At 43.9% G+C, this 22,489-nt stretch overlaps 1 protein-coding gene across 1 annotated transcript in view; it reads left to right on the top strand.

The window, feature by feature from the left end:
* The first annotated feature begins 4,139 nt into the window (after positions 1-4,139).
* raly (RALY heterogeneous nuclear ribonucleoprotein) overlaps positions 4,140-22,489 on the top strand; it is a 108,340-nt gene continuing 89,990 nt past the window's right edge. The window contains exon 1 of the mRNA XM_037102489.1: positions 4,140-4,310. The gene's annotated coding sequence lies outside the window, so the exon portion shown is untranslated. The remainder of the gene's footprint in view (positions 4,311-22,489) is intronic.

The following is a 22,489-nucleotide window of genomic DNA, read 5'->3' on the forward strand; positions in this document are numbered from 1 at the left end:
CACAAAGTCAAAACCTCCAGCTGGTTCTCTCCCAGCGCCTGTGACATCTCTTTGATAAACTGACGATGGGTCGGTTCGACATCAGAACCAGAAACACTAGATGGTTCAACTCATTATCAGCCTGTTGTTTGTAGCAAATCACACATTTTAATCGCATTCTTTCATCATTTTTCACTCGATTTTCATCAGTGATGTTAACTTATTATGACTCTTGTGTCTAAGGTGGTATGTTTAACTGTCAGCTAGTCTGTCTTCTCTCCACCTCCACTATCTCTTCTGCAACATTACCAGAGGGGGTCAAGTACATTTCAACCTCTAGCTTCAGTCAGCAGTCGACATTACAGCGCATAAAACACCTGACGATGGATCTTCATCCGCTTTTTCAATCTCAGAGCTCTTCTCTCGTCACGAAGCGTCTCTGGATCAGAGCAGATTTCAAAGTGACTCAGTCCGGAGTTACTTTTCCTCCACACGGCTTCCTCTCCTCACCCGAAACTCTGCAAACCTCTTTTGTTTTGTTTGGAGAGAGAAGAAGAACATACGAGTCGCTACGAACGTCCCTAAAAAAAAACTGACAATACACGTTAGCCACTGACCATAAAAACACAACTCTGTACGATAATATCATAAAAACACACTGATGTTATTGTTTTATGATTTATCCTCGTCTGCCCTTAAAAGAATATTCCCACTAACCAAATAATAGAGCCATTTTTCAATATTTTAAGAGACAACAGCCCTCTTAATTGGAGATACGGGCTTCGTGATTGATATTTATAGTTGCAAACAGCCTTTCTTTTATTCAAGCTTGCTAGATATTAAACAAGAGCTTTGCTAGTTTGTCTGACTACATATTTGCAGCACATGCAACTAAACAAATCTCAAATCTGTCCCACAAATGATGTAAAACGTTTCATCAGGTGGATTTTAAGGTTGCTGTACCAAGTGCAGATTTGACTTTAGCAATTTATCTATGCGCATATTCACAAACTCAAATAGTATAATTGAATCTACAGACTATAAACAATAAGCTATAAACCATGATGCTGTTAACAAACTGCCTGTTTGTCAGCTAAACTGTTTTCAGAATCACATTTTTTCCCAGAAGAGGATCGATGTCGTTCCTGTTTTGGGAAAACAAAAAATGTCCGATTGTTCAGGATCCTGTTCGTTCTTTATTTTCTCACCAAATATGTTTTTCAGGAACATTTTGAAGTGCACCGTTTAGCTCTAACATGGACGAGGAGCAAGACAACCAGGCAGCATCAGTAGAAGTGTTTACTGGTACCGGTCGGGTGCAGAGAGTTCTGGTCGTTGCAGGTTCTTTAATTTTTATCGTCAGTGAATCATCTGGACCTCCGAGGTCGTCGGGTTCATCTCTGCTTTCAGTCCTGAGAGTCAAAACTAAACAAGCAGGAACAAACTCCAGCTCTCACCTCTTTTCAATCAATCCTTGAAGCGTTCTTGAGGCTTTGAACTGCACGTTAACTTTTATTCTTCAGTCCTGTCTCTTTTAAACGTCTTCTATTTTTGATTTTCTTGATTCTTGATAGTTCCTGGATGTCTTCCAGCTTGTTTTAAGTGTATTTGAACGTCACTTTATGCTCCTGTGAAGCACTTTGAGTTGCCTCGTGTCTGAATTGTGCTCTCAGAATAAACTCGCCTGCCTTTCTGTCCCCTTTTCTCACAAATTTCCCCCCAAATTGTTGTCTTCAGACCAAACTGGTGTTATTCAAGGGCGTTCTTTCCAGCGCTGAAGTACTTCTGCTGTAAATGACTGTCTGCTTACTGCACGAAGATATTTTCTCCCCATCAGCTAAAACGGATCAGATCAAGTTGAATATGTAAGTAGCATGTTGGAGCGTCGCAGCACTTCAGGCTGACACGTGAGTTATTTTATGATATGTTTCATACGCGCTTCAATAAAGTCTGCAGCCGCTCTCACAGCAGGACGTCCATCTAAACACACTCTGCTGCCTGCTTTAATACATCTCCTCCTGTATCAACATTTAGCTGCACGTGAATTTTGAATGTTTTTCTCGCGTTCGTGTTCATCAGTCGTCAGCGTGTCCGACGCTCTCTTCCAGGGTTAAAGAGCATCAAGCCAAACTCAACTGTAGCTGAGACCTCGACGAGGGGACGCGAGTGTCCTCGCTGAACTTTTCGGTTTCATCGTGACTCCATCAGTCCAATTACAGCCGTCTGCTTTCATTCTCACCATGAACCACGACCGCGTAAACCACCGGGGGATCCACATCCTCCGCGCCTCACTTTTCTTTACTCTCCGTCCGTTTGATCAGAGTCGGTTTGTTCCCGCCTCGCTCGCCCTCGTCTGTCTCTGCCACTCTTTTTCTGCCCTTGAAGGAGAAAACAGAGAGGAACGAGCAGCGCAACAAAATAAACAATCTCGTCTTCATCCTCGTCTTCACTTAGCTCCCATCGCTGTCTCTTCGGGAGCTGTGCTGGTAGATAACTGTGTGCCCCCTTTTTCAGCTCTTTAAGACTGTCAAGCGTTTCAAACTTCACTCGTGTCAATAAAAAAAAAAAAAAAAAACTTCACGCTCAGAAAGTTCAGAAAGTCTCTCTGGAAACTTTACAGCTGCTGTGTGAGGAGGAAGAAGCGAGGACGCTTCCTGCACTCGCTGTGAGATCAGAACCAGCGCCGGGCTGTGAGCTGTCGTCTGTATTTACAGCTCTCTGCCCAGTAAAGCAGGTCGACGGCTGTTTGTGTTGCAGGATTTTTTTTTTTATTACGTCTTGCAGCTTTGATCAACACACTCAGACATAAAACACAACACTGCATTTCTCTCTTTTTTTTTTTTTTAACTCTGATTATCACCTGCTGTAATAAAACAGACATCATGGGGTAAAAACAAGGTGGATCAGCCCGTCACATCTTACAAACTCTCCCCACCTGATTCCTCTCATCAGATAATTCATATTTATTGCTTGTTTGACCTTCGAGGTTCATCGTTTACTGCGACTCGTAGTTTATTGGCTCACTTGGACCGTTTCCAGAGAGGAGGAAGAAATATGACCGAGCGCCTGCAGGAGGGTCGCAGTGATGTTTTGCCAGTGATGTAAAAAAAAAGAAGAAGTCAAGAAATCAGTGAACGTTTATATATCTCGTTGAGATGTTACTTTGGTGAATGTGAAAGTCTCCTGTACTGATAGTTCTTGAGTATCTGAGTGAACGAACACTACACACATGTCTGCTAAGGTGTGTAACGATACATCGACCCAGATTGATCGTTAAGATGCGCCTTTATTTTGAAATTCCCATGACAGGTCTGTGTTCGTGCTTCCGTCTGTGAGCAGCAGCAGATTGTTTTCCATCTAAATGTCTGGAATCATTGATAAAATAACATTATTTCAGTAATAAAATTGTCTTTGTGAGTCGATATGAATGTAACTGATTGTGTTAAATCATCATATGATGTCATCTCGTATCGAATCGATCAGAAGTGAAATCATTTCGTTGTGATGTCAGCAAACATCGTATCGTACTGCGCAGACTCCTGGATGATTTTGAAGCCTATGCAGCATTTTTTCTTGTGATCTGAATCTTTTTTTTTTTTTTTTTAAAGGTTTTCATTTTAATAAATTAATGAAAAACATGCTTTTCATGGCACATGTTTAAATAAATATATATCTCTGAGCTCGTTCATGTTGTAAATATTGCCGTTCTGACCCTTTAAGTCTCAGTTTAATACCAATAGTTTTACTTGTAATTGAGTGATATTCCAGTGATGTAACTGTGGGCTACTTGTACCCGAGTACAGATGTTCAGAGCTCTGTCCAGCTGTTTTCTTCACCCTCTCTGACTCACTGAGAGTCAGTGTGTTATTGCTTGTGTTGTGCACTGATGCAGGCTCAGTGGAGCAGCAGCAGGTTGTATTGTTTGCTGCCTGGTGTTGGAGATGAGAACTGGTCTGAGATCAGGCTGGTCTGCTGTGATGTTTTTGGACGGGATGTTCCTTTAAGTGGCTCTCTGTCTGCGTCTGTGCGCCTTTTCTTTTCTTTTCTTTCTTTTTTTTTAAAGCCAGGTGCCTGATTCCGCACGGAGCTCCCCGGTGCTCTGCGCTGCTGTGCCCGGCCTCCCCCCCCTCCTGTCGGCGCGCAGTGGTTCGCTCCAGTCGCTCTCTCTCTCTCTCTGCTGCTGTTCATCTCCGCCCCGCTGGCCGGCGCGCACTCGGAGTTTCAGCCCGGTAACCGAGCGCACACCTCACCGCACCGCACCGCACCGCACCGCCCGCTCTCCTCCCTCGCTTCAGACTCTCTCGGCGTTTTTAAGCCTCCGCTGTCGGCAGGTCAGTCCTCTCTTCCTCCTCTTGTCTTCTCCTCTTTCTCTCTTTCTTTGTTTCTTTCTCGCTCCTGTTTTTTTTTTTTAAATTTTTGTGCTCTGAATTGTCCGCGGCTGGTTGGATTCCTCTGTGTCTCTGTTGTCCTGCGATTCTTTACAGGAGCGTTTCCTCTCCGGCTTCTTCTTCTTCTTCTTCTTCTTCTTCTTCTTCTGTTCATTTCCAGCTTTTATTTTATGTTTTTGATATTCAAACGCCTCCTTCTCTTTTCTCTCTCTGATCCTACAAGATTTTATTTTGATTTTCATGTGTTTATTTCTTCAGTTTGCCTTCTTTTGTCTCATTCTTGCAGTTTTTTTTTGTTTTTGCTTCCTTTTTCTTATTTTTTTTCTTCCGTTTTTAAAGCCAAAGGGGATTTTATATTTTGTTGTGTCTCAGAGTTGAGGATGAGGATGAGGATGCTGATCTTCACCCACGGAACCGCTCTTGATTCTGTTGGGACTGTTTTTACCGGAACAGATCTGAGTTGTGAGTCTCTTGTCAGTGTGTGGATGTGTGTTTACAGTCTCACACACACACACACACACACACACACACACACACTCCAGCAGCAGCAGCCCGTTTGACTGTCGGTCCCGATGAAGCGGACCCGGAGGAGCTGACAGGTCGGGTTTGTTACTCTGTCACGTTCTGTTCTGCATCCCGCTGGTGTGTAACATCAGCAGACCGGCTGTTGTGTGATTTACTTACACATCTGAACCTCAGTGCATGCTGGGAATATGCTCATGACTTTGTCCTGCTCATCTGCAGTTTTTAGAGATCGCGGCCGAATGATTTGATCGCTGATCGATCAGGCTTGAATGAAAAGTTGGAGGAATGTGTGAATATTCAAAAGAACGCTGTGTTTGATTCAAACTCTGCAGGCGTGATGCCAGAACATACACTTACTTGAAGTCTGTTAGCTGATGTTAAGGAGTCTCTAAACTAATATTAGCTGCTGCAGTGGCGGTTCTAGACCAGAGGGGCCGGGTTTGGGCCGGGTTCTTTCATTCAGACACAGGATAAATGAGACTGCCTTTCCCTTCAGTACAAAATCATCGCAAGAAATCTGTCATTTTATTATTGATACATACTCTCCAGGGGAGCCACAGGGGGGTCCGGACTCAGAGTTGGTCCCTGTTGGACCCTCTCTAGAACCGCCTCTGAGCTGCTGTTGCTCTCCATCAGCATCAAGGAAAATCTGACCCGAGTCCTTCACAAAGAAATCCAGAGTCCAGCAGCATCGAACAACTTCACAACAAACCGTCCACAGGCTTGTTCAGACGGCCGAGAGAGACGGGAAGGTCTCATTTTTCACGTCAGGCTCCAATCCGCTCACATTCGGCCGATATGAATGTGATTAATACGTGTAAATAGTCAGAAATCGTCACCCAGAGCTCCTTTAAATACCCTCAGTGTTTGAGTACAGTTCTGTTTTTGCAGCGGACTCCGGTGTGGAATATTTTGCAGCTCTGAAAAAACGGCTGAAATGGAAAAATACAGGAAGGAAGTGAACAAACAGAGGAGAAATCTAAGAGGCAGAGGTGTGAGATGTGACTCTCCTCCGGCGCGGACGGACGGCGTCGGGATTTAAAGCAACAGGCTGCGGCCTCGTGAGCGCCGACGCTCGTGAGCACAGCACAGACGCGACGCGTGAGGAGAAGAGAAGCTTCATGTGAGGAAGATTATCAGAGGTGTGCAGGTTTGGGAGTGAGAGCGCACAGCAGCAGCTCGCCTCTGTTCTCTGCTTCACACACACAGCAGCAGCATCGTATTGTGTTGGTGTGTGTGTGTGTGTGTGTGTGTGTGTGTGTGTGTGGGGTTGTGCAGTAAGATGCAGGACTGCGAGGCTCGTGGGAGGAAGAGAGTCTGCAGGATAAGATCAGTGAAGCTGCTGCTGCTGCTGCTCGACTCTGTGGACGTGTTTGTGTTTCCTCTTTATTACTCTCAAACTTCGTGTTTCACAGGATTGTTGATTCTCGTCTGTTTGCTTGTGACTCTGAGTGAGAAACGTGGATGTGATTCTTACTGTGTTTTAGTAGCAGAGATGTCGGCAAAAAAAACCAAAAAACACAATAATTAGATGTTTTAATGTTCCTTCTTTGGTCTCGAGACACTTTTCAACGCTCCACTAGCTGATGGTTTCTATATTATAGGCCTGTTCACAGTCTGGTGGGTGTTCTGATTAGATTCTCTCTCCTCAGACTGAAGATGAGTGTGAGGAGAGTTTCTCTGCAGAGCAGCCGAGTGTTCGTGTCCACGAGGAACGTAGACAAACAAACCGGCCTCTTCAGCTTTTGTGCTTTCCTGTCTCCAGATGAAATGTCCACATCTGCATCCACAGCATGATGGTGGTGGTGGTGGTGGGATGTTTCAGGTACATGAGAGGAGATTGAACACACTGCTGGATTTGAGCAGCAGATCCAGTTTGAAGGCTAATTAGAAGCAGGAAGTTCGTCGTCGTTTTAGGAGAAGGTTTGGCCACACAGGACACCGTTGGAGGAGTGGAAATGTCTCGATTCTGTGATGAAGAGACTACGTAACTATACGTAAAAGCAGACAGCTGACTGGATTTCAAGGAAAGGTCATTACGTCACCGAATCATTCTTTGGTATCGAAGTCTACGGGAGAAACACACTAAAAACCGAACGCATCTACGTCGTCTGACTCCTGATTCTTTATTCACCAACACGTCGTTCATCCCTGGAAATAAATCAGCGTTTATTTATACAGAAGCAGAAGCGCTTTCCTCGTGTTCTGTAGGAAACGGATCATTGAAGCTGTCTTCTTATCCGCCCTGGATTATGGTGATGTTATCTATAAACATGCCTCCACCAGACTGGTTTTTATCGCTCCGCCCTCAGATTCATCACTGGTGACTGTTATTCCGCTCATCTGTTTCTTTTTAAAGCCTTGAAGGGCGACGTGCCGCCATCCGTAAGCTCTTTATTAAGAAGTATGAATGTCTGTTCCTCCAGTAAACACTGAGCCTGGGAGAGCTGCTTTCAGTTTCAGTTTCAGTGCTTCACACAGACTCTTATTTTCAGCTACTCATCTTCATTTTTATGTTCCCATTCTGTTTATTCGCTCTGTGATTACGTTCCTTGTTTCAGTTTGTTAGAGATTTAAGTAGAGGATGAATAATAACTAATCAAAGGTTCATGTGGGGAAGGCTTCTGTCGTGGTCGCAGTTTTATTTCCAGCCATAATTCAGCCGGCTCTTTGTCGTGGCTGCTACTTTGATACTTCCTGGTTGTCGTCTTCTTCTTCTTCACTCAGGAGCGAGTTGATGTTGTCACAGCGCTTCACTGCCTGCTCGTTATTTCGTACTCCTGCGTGTGTTCCGGCTGCTGATCGGAGAGAAAGAGGGTAAATAAATAAATAACGATTCACATATAAACTCAGTCACATTAATAATTTAGTGCCTCGCCGCTGATAATGAATAGATGCGGCTGCACTTTGACTCCATGTGTAGACTCTCATTAGTGTTTGTGCGCCGCAGCTGTGTGTGTGATGAGGTCGCTGCTGAGCGTGGATCGTAACAAAACACATTTATATTTATATATATATAGTTTTCTGCTGTTTCTTTGTACAGAAAGTGAATTAATTAAGTCAAGAAAACACACGGGCAGCATGTGTGTTTGAAACATCGTCATGTTTTTTCCCGGGTATTAAATCTTATTTTTTGTTTTCTTAACAACTTTAAATGTGTCGTGTTGGCATCGAGTGTCTCACCAGGATCATAATCTGATTCTCGTTTAAATCAGGTTTTTGCCAACTATAGATATATATATCAGAAGTTGTTGAGAGATTCTGCAGCAGCTGGTGTTTCAGAACTTTTTGCTCCTTTCGTTAAAATGATTAAATGTTTTCTTGGACAGTCGGTTATCAATGTTGTATGTATGTTGTATGTTATGAAACCTCAGGTATCCTGTGGGCAGACGGTCTGTTTCAGTCCTGTGTGTCATCGTTACTAATCTAATTTCATTATGTCTATCGACTGCTCTGCCAGGTGTTTGTCTGTCTGTCACAACTGTGCAAGACGCAGTCAGAAAAACACGTCACAGGTGTGAAGTTGAGATCAAAATTGAAGGCCGGATTCAAAGATGGTTCTGGCAGTAAGGAGGAGGGTCGGGAGGAGGAAGTGGCCACTGATCACTGATCACTGGAGGTCACAGCTATGGTCAAATATTGATTATTTTTATAATTAATCAAGGAGACTCATGACTGACATCTGGAACCAGACTGATGGACAGAAGAAGCTGCACCAGAGAAACATTTACTAGCACATTTTTGACATTAAAACACTGATATTGAGGGATCGCTGCGGTGGTGTAGTTGGTGATGTTTTGCTGTTTTGCATACTGTCTGGTTTGTTTTGTTGAATTGGTTTTGCTTGTTTTCCATCTGCAGTGTGACTGCTCAGCCGTGTTTCCAGCGTCACCGTGGAAGAGTCCAGAATCAAAAACTCTTAACTACATTTTGATTCTTTGTTTCCTGCGTGGAAATAATATCTGCGGCTTCATAATAAACTGTGGTGTCCATCCGCTCACATACTCAGCAACGAAGAAAAGAAAAGAAAAAGAAAGAAAAAAAAACACTTGGTATTAAAATGCAAAACACCACGAAATTCTGATTTAAAACCTTTGGACACTTTCTGCCTCTGAGTGTGTGTGTGTGTGTGTGTGTGTGTGTGTGTGTGTGTGTGTGTGTGTCTTGCCGAAGGTCACTGCATCCAGGATATGATAAAATTGATACCTGAACATTTCCCCCCGTCAGAGGCGTTCTGTAGTTTTACCTTTTTTAAAACCGGTGAACTTTACACACAGAGGCTGTTTCTCTCGGCACAGACTACAGATGTGTCTTTACTTTCTTTTTTTTAGATGTCCAGCGCTTCTTTCTCTCTCTGAATCTCACCAGCGAACCAGCCGGAGGGCGAATTCAGTTTTGGTTCAGCAGGCTTCTCTCTCTCTCTCTCTCTCTTGTGTTCTGGTTCAGGTTGTGTGGCTGTGATCGTCTCTCGGGGGAGGAGGGGGAGGTTTGGATCCTGTAATAGAAACCTGGATTGTAAGAAAACTCGCAGTGCCCTTTGCAAGTTTGGGGATTTGACGTTCTTTTTTTTTTTTTGGATTTTACCTCCCTGCTCTCTGTCGCCGTGCTGGCAGTTTCCTTGTGGAGTAACAATACAGAGTGAATAATGGAGAGAGCTCCAGGTGGTCTCCTCTGAGTGCTGTGTTGTTATAAACCACATGCTGCGTTTTGTGGTTTTATTGAAACGTTAATCCAGAACAATATGTTTCTAAACCATATTAGATGTTGCATGTACGTTGCAGAACGGCTCGGCTATGATGCAGATTTGTTGAGCTCCCTTCTTTGCTCCTGTCATAACAACTTTGGCCACTAGAGGTCGCCAAGTAACAATAAACATATGAATGAGGCCTGTTATAAGCTCCTTGGACATCAGTGTTTCTGCTGTTTTGGTCTGAAGAGTTGCAGGAAATCAGGATGTGACTGTTTTTACCTGAGTGATGGTGGAAACAGGTGGGATCGTATGAAGTCTGCGTCGCATTTATGATTGTGATTGTTGCCGTTGTCACAGTCAACATGCGCGAAACACCAATTTCTTACCAACTTCTTCTCGTGGCCCATGATCGCCTCCGATTTCAGAAGAACAGTTGCTGTGTCTCAGTTCAGGGTCTGCATCCTCTGAAGGACTCGGCCTTTGTGGTCTTCGAGTCCTTCAGAGAGACCTTGTTAACCTGGTCAGCCGTTGTTAAATGTGACGGTCGAGCCTTTGGAGCGTTTCCTGGTTACGTCACCAGATGTTTTACCTTTACGTCACGATTTCTGCTGCCCAGGCCCGCGAAAGTGACGATCTACGCCACGCGATGTCGCCATTTTCTCTCTTTCTTTCTTCTTTTTTGGGGGCACAGAGAATCTTAGGATATGTGAGGCCAGGAAGGATCGTAGCGGTGCGTCCTCCAAAAACAGGGAAAAGGAAGGAGAATTTCGAGGAGCCTTTCGAATTGGGACAGCCTTCACACAGCGTTGTGATGTAATTGAAAGGATGCAGACCTTGAATTCAGACGCAGCAAGTGAGCTGTCAGCTCTGTTCCACAAAAGACCGCCGCTCCACTTCAGGGTCGTCCGCTGGCTCCTCCTCCATCTGCCACATGCTTTACACAGGAAATGTTACGCCATGTTGCAGCTCAGTCCACACTGAACACATTGTAGACACGTTCTCCAACTTTCTTCTTCTTCTTCTACTGATTATAGCATTTGCAGCAGACTAGTGGCAGCACAGGCGTTTTGCTGCCCCCTACAGGTCAGTTTTATAACGCGATTGAAAGCCCTTGTCCAGATCGCTGACCCGCCACTGTGGCTTGTGGGTCGATCAAAATCACCTTCCACTTCATAAATTCACCCGCGTCCCTCCAGTAACGAGTGCTAATTTCCCACCCTGACCACAGGAGCTACTGTCTTCATTGTTAAACTGCTGCAGTGACGCAAATCTATACAATTTGTTGACAGACGAGGTGAAAAATGTTTTTTTATGTTTGCGTTTTACGTTTGCCGCTTTCCTGCGTCACTCTACGATAAATAATCTGATGTTTCCCTGGAAGTTAAAGATAACGGCGACCAAATGAAACACATCATGAGTGAGAGTGCAGATTTCTCTGTGTGGGTCTGAACTTCGTTGGAGACATTTGGCATCAACTGAATACAAAACTGGACAAAACACAAAACTTTTTAATAATAAATGTTGCAAGTTTAATAGATTCAAAGCATTTTGGACTGTTTGGGTTTAAGAAATTTTATCTTGTGATTCTTTGTCTTATTACAATTATATTCTAGATATTGAATTAACAACAGGAAGCAGGAACATATAAATATCTTGCTCTGTGGACAAACTGAGCGCAATTTAAAACCTCCCAAGTAAAATCCTGAGGCGATTCCTCAACTCCTGTATATTTAATTCCTCTCGCACTTAATAAGGATGAGGCATTTTAATTTGACTTATATATTACAGCAAAAACAAATCACAGCTATTCCAACACGAATCCGTCCTTACAGCAGTTCACTTAAATGATCTATATTACTGTTTCCCATTGACTCATTAAGCCGCGAGCTCTGATAGCTGGAAAATTGCCCCCGTGGCATGAAAAATGTAAATACAGCGGAAACTCATTATATATACACACACACACACTCTTGTATCAATTGCTCATACATCATGTATCCAAATACGAGCCACTTTAAAAACCGTTAACATTCGCCGAATTAGTCTCAGAAATAGCACGTTAAAAAACAAAATTATAAAAAAAAAGAAAACCTCTCAGGGGGGAGAAACGAACATCAAGGAGAAGTAATTGCTCTGCGAGGAATAATATATCTGCTGTTTGAGTCAGTGTGGGGTCACTGTTTCATAGATATTACAAGCACAAATAATTTAAAAGCTATTACAAATACATGAAATATAGTCGACAGCGCAGGATTATCTGACTGACATGCTCAGTCTCTGTTTGGCTGATTTTTCCCCCGGAGCAGTTTGAGCTCACAGCGGAGAATACAAAGACTGAACTCATCAATGTTTCTGATTGTTAAAGACAGTGAGTGGTTTCACTGAAGCCTGAGTGATTTATATTAATGCAAAAAGAAAAAAGAGGAGGGAAAAGGTATTTCTAGAAAGTGCTGCATGTAATTACAATGAGCAGAAGTAGTGTTCAGAGCAGGTGTGATTTCTGATAACTAACAGAAAGGTTGTTTTGTTTTTAATAACGCTGTCACGTCCAGCTTTTCATCCTGATTATTAAAAAAAAAAAACACATGTTGTCACACTCGGCCCACTTCCTGTCAAAACACACGTCAGTCATCCTGACGAACTGTCACCAGCTGTAATGGCAAAAAGGAGGGTTGCGAACACACACACGCAGGAAATCAAACGCGCTCCCGATCCGGTCCGACGTCAAGTCTCAACATGTTGATCGGCGTGAACAGATTCCCTGACGAGCCCCTCGGCCGAGCAGTCGCTACAAGACCGACAGTACAACTACCAACTAATGAATCCTCGTCCAATCAAAACACTCCTCTTTGAGATGTCAAGACGCACACAACAAACTTTAAATTCAATAAAACAACAAAATAAACCCAAGTGACGCCTGCTGTGTCCGACAGACGAGCTCTGTGTTCCCTCCTGTAGTTTGGACGGTTCTCCGGCGTCACAGTCCCGTAACAGGAAGTAGTTAATTTGTTCTTTATTCTTCTGTGTTGGACGTCGTCTGGCGTTGTTTATGAGTTTCCTACTGTTGCTCTGACAAGAATCTCCAACCAACCGAGGCTTTTTCTGTGAATGTACCCGAGTCAAACCTTTGTGTAAAAGCATAATTACTCCAAAAGAGGCACTTTTAAGATTTACCATATTTTTGTTTTCGGCTCAAACTCATTTTCAATGGGAGTGCTACGGGCACTTTTACGATCAACTATCCACGAGAGATCTCACGTGACTTTTCCGGCTCTTAATTTCAGTATTGTTTCTTATATGAGGCTCCATTTTCAACTTCAAGGTCAATATTGTTTTTTCGCTAACGACAAAACAACAAATTATCTGTGCATTTATATGGAACTAAGCTTTAGGAGCGTTCCACCTTAACTGTCCTCCAGGTTACGTCACATTCTGAGATCGACACTTCGGAACAAGCTACTGCTAACGTGAGTAAGAAAAAGGTTGCATTTTGCCGAGAGTTTTGCTTTAACTTGGCGTTCTTCAGGCTCGTGTGTATCAGACGGCGCTCGCTGACTAGCCAAAGAAGCTAAGCTGAGAAAACAGGGTTTAAAAACATTATAACAGAGAGAAACAGCAGCCTGCAGGAGAGAAGAAACGCAGCGACTCTCTCCCTACAGCATCTCTGGGGGGACACACCTCCTAATTGTGCTCTCTGGTGGGAGCCATTTCAATCAGGATGATACGACGGTCAGGGATTACTACCAGTCGATGGCTGTCAGCCGTCGGCGATGGACGATGGCATCGTTCATCGGCCAAACCCTGGAGTCAGCATTATCGTCTCTCCTGGGAGCACAACACTGTCGGCTCGAGGGAATGGACAGCATGTACGCCGAGGCGAGTCCATGGAATCAGGAATTATAGACTTTTTGGCTCGTTGTAAGGAGTTGGCAAGCTAACAGATAGTCGCCCTCTGGATGGACTTGGTCTTCTCAACAGGTTAAAAATGTAATGTGATGCTGTATTCTGACGACAGGCTGCGATGTGGCCAGATGCTGATTTTGTTGAATTTAACACTGTGAAATATTGATGGAGAAACACAAAACATATCATCTCACTGCTGGATACAATATTCATAGATAAATGTGTCTGTTGCACTTTTTGATTCGGGTGAACTGACCCATGAGCAAACTCCCATTCCACGAGGGATTTACAAGGATTTTCTTGTCCGCCATTTCATCACATCTTCTGCACCAACAAGACAGCCGTCAGGATTCCCAAGTAAACAAGGTCAAAGGTCCGAAACCAGCTTTCCTTTTATAGTTTGCTTTTGGGGCATTTTTTCGTGCCTTGACTGGGCAGCTGGAGCACAGAGCTGACAGGAAGTAAGGGGAGAGGAAGATGGGGGGTGACATGCAACAAACAAATTCATGGTCAGCGTCTGAACCTGGAGGGGTCCAGTGAGGCCCGGTACGAAACCAACACTGACAGGTCCGTCTCGTGACCTCGAATGCAATGAAGTTAATATTGTTCGAATGGCAAAAAAACAGATTGGAGTTCAGAAGAAGTTCATTCGTTCATTTAACTATGAAATAACAACACAGAGAGAGAGAGAGGAGAAACTCCTGCAGGATAACACACACACACACACACACACACACACACACACACACACACACACACACACACACACACACACACACACACACACACACACAGTGAGGCCCACAGCCAGCTGAACATCTCTTGAGAGCAGATGGGGTTTCACAGTGACAGTCAGTCGGACACATATGCTCAGTGAAGTCCTGCCCAGAGACACTCACACCTACACGTAGACCACACACACACACACACACACACACACACACACACACACACACACACACACACAGTGCTACAGGGCATCACTGGTGCAGATGACGGAGGTGTGGCACGCCAACATGTCGCTCCAGTCCAGTAGAGAAACAGATTCCAAGTAGCCAAACAGGAATGTTTCCTGTAAATCCACAGGAAATATTCCCTGTATGTTTCAGGGAGATGAAGTTATGTCATTATGTGTATCATCACATCACCAAACCTCACTGGCTTCCAGGTGGTTTAAGGGTCAACTGACTTACTGACCCGCCGGTTTACTTCCTGTATTAGTAACTGATTCAGTAACTTCAGTGCAGTTGGACTTCATTAGTTTTATAACCAAAAACTAAAATCATACAACTACCAGTAATCTTGGATATCTTAAAGTCCTCAGAGATGTGTTCAAGTTCCGATGCCGAGTCGTAGTTGTCGGTTGTCTCACTGAGCAGAGGACCAGTTGATTAAATGATCTCAGCTCAGTCGCCAGGATAAAACGTTGGCTGTTAATGTTTCTGCAAACCAAAGATCTTCTTCTTCTTCACAAGTTCACGTGACTTGTTTAAGGCCCGACATTCATTGAGGAGGAGGCTGCCAAGCCAGTGACCACTGTTCAAGACTGGATTTCAATAGATGTTTCCAGGGAGACCAAATTAGTTTGTTGTTTGTTTTCAACAAAGACTTTTCAGACACGTCCTGTCGTCTCTGTGGTGACTGATCCTTTCCTCCAAATCTAACCAAGTGTGCCTGAACCTAACAGAGCGTAAACACGGTGTTGTCTAAAGAAAACTCTGACATCTGAACCTGAAGAACTTTTCCAACACATTTCCAACATTTACATTCTGCTGAGTTTAGTAGCTGATATTTAGATTATTGTCTTCTCGCTGACTGCTTCCTCATCACTCCCTCAGGTTTTTATATTCGTCGACTTCTGTTTTTATTTAGCACACTTTGAAAATCATCTTGACACCTGAAGAGGAAAGTTTGTTTGCCGCTACGTTTTCTTTACATCCGATCGTTGTTTCCTAACAGAGACTGAAAACACGCTCGGCGTCCGGACTGCTCAACATAACGACGCCACAAACGACCAGCTTCTTTTTTAACAACGCCGTTGTTTTGTTGTTTTGTTGTTTGCTTGTTTTTGTCTCCTGAGTTGTGATTTCCTGACAAACAGAGCTCATGAATATGTTTCAGTGAAGCCACTCGACTGACTGCTGACGCACTCTGCTGACTGCTTGTTTACTGACTCGTCGACCGACTGACTTGTCGGCTTCCCTCTCCTCCGTTCACGGTCTTTTAACATTTCTCTATTTCTCTCTCTCTCTCTCTCTCTCCATTATTCTTGATCTCTCTGCCAAAATTTCCAACTAAACTCTCATTAATGCAAATTGCCTCTGCTCTCTTTGCTCCAACATTCACAGCCTCTGTGTGTGTGTGAGTGTGTGTGTGTGTGTGTGTGTGTGTGTGTGTGTGTGTGAGTGTGTGTGCGTGCAGTCAGGAGTCAAGAGGAGTCCTGACATTTAGAAACTCAGCCACCTCCCTGATTCAGCAGAAACACAGTAACAGATGGAAACCTCTGCACCTCCTGCTCCTCGTTCTCCTCCTCCTCCTCCTCCTCTCTCCATCCTCTGCTTTCTTCCTCTTCATCTCTCTCTCTTTGTACCTCTCTCCAACTGTCTCATGTGTAATTTATTTCACTTAATGTTGCCGTCAGTTCACTTTAGATTCCGTCTTTTTGTCGGTGCGATGACTTCGGGCGTTTTCAGACCTGCGGTTCATCGAACCGTCGGACGACTCATGTTGTTGTTTCTTTTTTTTTTTTTATTCTCCACACAGAGAAATCCACATGCGAACAGTCTCTAATAAGGTTCTGGGTTCTTTCACCTTTGTTGCCTCAGTTTTTTTTTTTTTTCCCGTCCTCTCTCTTCTTCAAGCTGCTGCTTTTGACATTTCGAAACACTTCTGTGTGTTTTCATCCGCCAAAATATCAAGACAGCAACACATTTCATCAGACCTCCAGTCATCCTCCGGGTCCAGCTGCCGGCAAACTGTTAGCGGTTTTATGCTCGTCTGCAATATGCAAAGATGCAAAACACGCCGGGCGAAGCGTCTTGCGGGTCGGGTCGAGGTCGGGTCGAGGTCTGATCACACGCAGAATTTGTTTCCTCTGCATCAGAATACGGTCGCTGTGTTCACACACGGAGTCGAGTTATCTCAGCTGAGAAAATCTGACGTTAGCTGGTGTAAAGTTTGTTAGCATCAGAGGTCAGGAAGAGGAACAAGAGGCCTCCTCTCTCTCGTTTCCTCTCCTTGCTTCCTTCCCTCCCTTCTTTCTCCACCTTCATCCTTCTGTCTCCTCATCCTCCTTCCCTTTCCTTCTTTCCATACCTTCTCCATTAATTTCCTTTATCCCTCTCCGTCTTCCTCCTCCTGACATCATCCTTTCTGCCTTCCACCCGTCTCCTCCTTTCCCTTTCAGTTTCCTCTCCTTCTCCTTTTCATCCCTCCATCGTTCAGGTCATGTCTGAGGTTGTTTGACTAATCTTTGAATGGCTTAGTAACGTTTTCATGAAAATTTCACCTCGGCTGCATCTATAATTCAGCGGCTGCTTCGCTCCATCACTCATTAAACACTCACCCAACCACACACACTCCGCCGGCTCGCTGAACTGCAGCACCTCCTCCTCTTCTTCTTCTTCTTCTTCTTCTTCTTCTTCTTCTTCTTCTTCTTCTTCTTCTGACTCCCTCCTGTGATCGCTCATCGTCTCTGTTCCTTTTGTATCTTCCTTTTGTATTTGCACACATCATCCTCTTCTCTACACGACTTACTCTCACTTTGATTTAATTCTGTATGATATTATAACATGCAGGAACAATGTTGAGTGCAGGTGAAGGTTTTCTTCTGTCATACGCTGTAGATATATGTTTATAGACTGCAAGGCTTTTCTTTTGGCTCATTGTTTACAGTGTTGAAGTTCATTAGGAATTAAAAAGGCTCACTGAGCATCGTTTTAATCACGTATTAATTAATGAGTGTATCATCAGCAGCAGTGGTTATAAATACTTGCGCTCTGTTGATGCACTGCTGCAGCTCTCCACCACCCAGACTGATCTCCTCTTCACTGACTCGTGATTGAATCCTGATGTATTTTTTTTCCCACACTGCAAGCATCAGATTTCAGGCTGTACTTGCAGCTCAGCGTCAGCGCTTTCTGAAAGTAGCAGACAATCGAAAATACGTGAGGAAGGATATTAAGAAAATTTGTACAGATGAACTTTGTACTTTGGTTTATTTCATCGAAATGGTTGTTGTTGGTTTTGTCACAAAGATTTAAACTTTCCCTGTAATTCAGTCTCACTCCCAAATATCAGTTTTCTGATAATCAGGATCGGTATCGGTTCTGAAAAGACTGTAAAGGTCATTGTGGACCTTCTCGAGCATCAACAGTCCTGCATCTTGACATATTTTAAAAGTTGATGACAGGATGACATGTGACGCCTGGAAGTTAACTGGACTCGTTACTGCTCCTGTAACATCAGTGCAGACTGGCAGGGTCGGAGCACGGGACTTAGAAAGCTCTGAGTGGCCAAGAGATGAAGAAGGTTTCACTTTTAGCTGGTGACTTTGTTGACGGTCTGAAGTTGTGAATGAATCACGAGCGTCCACAAAAAAAGAAATCACGACAACACAAAGACGGCATGTTGTAAGATGTTCCCTCACTGGTAACTTCCTCGTTAACAGTTTCATGAATTGATCGGTCCTCGTAATGATTACGAGGTTGTAATGAAACGGCATCTAGGAGGAAGGAAAAGATGGAGAGGCGGGGCGAGATGGAGGCGGCGTTAACGAGTGTGTTAAAGAGTGACGGAGGGAAAAAAATAATAAATCGCTCTGATTGGTTTGAGGTTCGTTTCACCTGCAGCTCTGCGACTCTGCAGCCGAGGAGACACGTTCAGCTTCATCACCTGCGCTGGTTCTGACCTTCTGCTGTTAAACTGATAACCAGCTCATTAATGGGATCCTTCCTACACACACACACACACACACACACACACACACACACACACACACACTAATTACTCTCCCCCGAGGCATTATAGGTTTTTTGCATTATTAACGCCGTCATTGGTTCATTTTCATTTAAAACCAGTTCACAGTCGTTATCTGTTCACTGCTGACTGTTGTTGTTTTCAGCTAATTAGCTCCACATGATTCAACCGAACCAGAACACGATACAGACCGTGAACAGAACCTTTATGTACAAAACACAAAATTAAAAAATGATGCCAAAAAAAGGCAAATTAAAAAAAAAAAAAATTAAATGAATAAAATTAAATAAAAAATTCTGCTTCATGTTCACATTAGTGACATTAGTTTAATGATGATGATGTACAGAAAAATACACCACACACACACACACACACACACACACACACACACACACACACACACACGGCGTGATTGACAGCTGATCCCTGGGAAACGCAGTGCAGAAGCAATCTGGAGAAAACTGGCTTTCTGAACGTCGCTCTGACCTTTTTTTTTGCTGGCGCTAACTAACATGGGCTCATTAAGGAAACAACGAGGTGTGGTTGTAAATGATGATAATTATCTAACCGGCCTCATTACTTGCAGTTATTTCATTTCGCTGGCCGTCGGCGAGGCTTCTCCACTTGGCCACATTAGCGATGCACCTCGTTCCCATAAAGCATTGCCCTGTCGATACTCGCGGCTCAGCTGCTGCCAAAACGCGTTGGCTCCCATTTCCCTCCATCTATCATCCGTCCATTCATCCCTAAAACCTGGTCCTGATAATCCAGCCGCCACCCACGGGCTCTGGATCTCCCCCAAGTTTATCTGCACCTCTCGACCCGTCTGGTTCGTCACACTGTCAGAGCCGTCTGTGTGTCGTCTATCCATCCGTCCGTCCGCCGGCCTGAAACATCTGATCCATCTGCAGGAAATATGACCACATGCGGTGCAAAACTCCTCTTACATCTGCAGCCTCGTCCATCAATCATCAGAACCTCTCACGTCAGCAACCGTGTGTGTCGTCTCGCACGCTGTCCACGTCACTTCCAGGTTTACTGACGGCAACGTTTCAGTACTTGGACCTTCATCTGGACTGTTTGTGTGTGAAAAGAGTCGAGACGCAACAATAAAACGTGTTTTGGTGACGGTGAACTCTGCCGACCTCTCAGCCGCTCGGAGGAGAATAAATGGGCTCTCGTCAAATTTAAACAAATACCTCAGAGTCCAATACATTCCTCAGAAAAGAAGAGAAAAGATAACTTGCCATAAATTGCTTTCTCAATCCCCCAAAGTGGAAGTTTGCCGGTCAGCAAAATTCACGATACATCAGCTCTTCAATAAGTAGATTCCCTCCTTCCCTCTGCAGAGATATTTTTCTTTCCCCGCCGAATGAAGGAATCATCTTTTTTTCCCCCCCACGGGAGGCTGAGTGGACCGCCATCCACCGGAGTGTTTTATTAGCTGTTTTGATGGATACAGTGAGGACACGGCAGAGTGAAGACGAGAGGCACAACAGTTAACGGAGGGTCAGCGCGATGTGATACCATGTGGACAGAGAGAGTTGATGGACGAATACATTTACTGAATTAGCAGATATTTAATTACATTTTAGGACTGATTGCTTAAGTGACCCTGCATCTGTAATTTGTCTGAGGGCACTTAAAGGTAAATTGAGTAATTAAGCTTCCATTAAAATTGGAGGATTTGTAAGCGATGGATTTAAAAAAAGAACAGACAAATCAATCAGATGGTCTTATTCTGTAATGAGTCACTGGATCCTGCAGCCTGGACATTAAATACCAACGACTTTCAAAGCACATCTCAGTTTCCAGGGCTCGGTTAAAGATCCTCGAGGCCTCGTGGTTTGGTCTCGGGGTTGAAGACACAGACCTTGTGACTGTGCCTCAATTCAGGGTCTGCATCCTCTGAAGTACCCGGCCTATGTGGTCTTCAAAGTGCTTCAGAGAGACTTTCGAAGGCCATGTCACCTGTTGTTAAATGTGACGGTCGAGCCTGTGGAGCATTTCCTGGTTGGATGTTTTACCTTTACATCACGATTTCTGCCGCCCAGGTCTGCGACCGTGACCATCTGCACCACTCGATGTCGCCATTTTCTCTCTTTCTTTCTTCGTTTTGAGATATGGGAGGCTGCGAAGGATCGTAAAGGTGCATCCTCCAAAAAGAGGGAAAAGAAGGAGCATTTGGAGGAGTGAACTGGGACAGCCTTCGCATGGCGTTGTGACATAATTGTCCTCCAAAGGATGCAGACCCTGAATTGGGACACAGCCTGTATGTCAGCATGTCCTTGACTCCTGCATCTTCATATTGTGATGCTCTACTTCGACCTGTAGCATCAGTTTTGTAAGCGAAGGGCTCCTCGGTCCGTTTTTAGGATTACTACATGCCAACAAAGGTGACTGCAGCTCGAGTCAGACCACCTGGATCAAAGATCACGACGAACAAAACAGGCATTTAAAACCAAAGCGAGATGTTTTCTGACAGCTGACTGAGCGGTTGTTGTACCCAAATCTAACCAGAGCTTTAGCACGGCGTTGTGACAAGAAAGAAACAGAAACAGACGTAAATTTGCGACATGAAATAACATCCAGTTTTGCAGAAACACACTTGGTTAACAATCTACTACAGAGTCAAACATAGACTATCTCAGATCAACAAATCACGATCGTTTTTGTTGAATTATTCTTCACATAGCAACACTTTTACCCGGCAGTGCAGCGACAGCCATGAGATGAGTTCGCCGTTAATTACATTTAACGAGCTGCTGCAGCCTGTGGGCTCTGAAGAGTGCGTTTTAGTTTGATTAATAGTTCTGACTGAGTTGAGTTTGTCCAATTTCATCCACGTTGTGCCAACCTTCATTTCTCCGGCGCAAGAAGTTCAAACAATCACCTCCAGTTTTATTGGATTTCAATTATTTTCCAATCCAGCCCGTCTCTGTACGAAGCGGACTCATCGAGCCCAGGAATGATTGTGAATGTGTGGAAATTCACCTCATGTCTCCTGTAAAACCCACAGTTGGTTCATACGGACTGAGGATGTTTATTGAATACAACCCCTCAATTAATGTAATTAATGTAAGTGAAGTGACAATTGAAGTCCGACATGATTTATCTGCAATGAAGCCCTTAAAAATTCAGTGATATTCCAGGATTACTTTATTAAATATGAGCCGGGGGAAACTTTCAGGCACAGATGAGTCTTTTGTTTTACACCGACCAGAGAGGAGCTTAATTAAATACATTTTACATTATCTTTTTTTTTTTTCTCTCGCTCACTCACATTATCTTGGCGGATGATTAAATACAGAGAAGAAGGTTTCAGCTGCTTTAAAGTGCTCTGCAGCTACATGTGAGTGTTTCTGCAGGTTCTGGTTATTCTCTTCTGCTCAGAAGTCAAAAAATCGCGTCAGAAAAAAAGTCAATTTCCTGTAAGAGCTCTTCACTCGGACACAATCATCGGAGTCATTTCGCTGTGTCGGTTTAATTGATTGAATGGAAAAGAAAAAGGAAGAAGACGGGAAATAAAAGTTCCTTCAATTAGGCTGAATTAACCTTTTCCCCGAGTCGCCAATATCTTCACTTAGAGTGAAGTAAGGAAGCAAAGTGATTTAATGTGGTTAGTTTTTTTTTATTAACAGTGAGTCTGTAAGTGCACCGAGGGAATTAAGGGATGGAAGTATGTAAGGAAACAGCAGAGGGAAGGTAAAAGGAAGGAAGGAAGGAACCTGCTGGTGTCTGGCAGCGTCTCAGAGTTTATCACCACTGCCCGAAAAACTGAACATGAATTATTGATCCTCTGGCTGTATGTCCGTCCGTCCCCCGTCATCATCAACACAGCACCAAAATGATGCATTATGAATACACACTGGACAAACTGTGGAGGCCACACAGGAAAACTGAAATGTCAAAGTAAAAAATTCAAGAACAATTGACCTAAAAAAAAAAAAAAAAAGAGCTATATGTTCGAAAGTGAGTTTAAATGTCAGTTTGAACATCTTTTTGTCTGTTTTCTGAGCGATTTAAA

The sequence above is a fragment of the Acanthopagrus latus genome, chromosome 6 (assembly GCF_904848185.1).
Source record: "Acanthopagrus latus isolate v.2019 chromosome 6, fAcaLat1.1, whole genome shotgun sequence".
NCBI lineage: Eukaryota > Metazoa > Chordata > Actinopteri > Spariformes > Sparidae > Acanthopagrus > Acanthopagrus latus.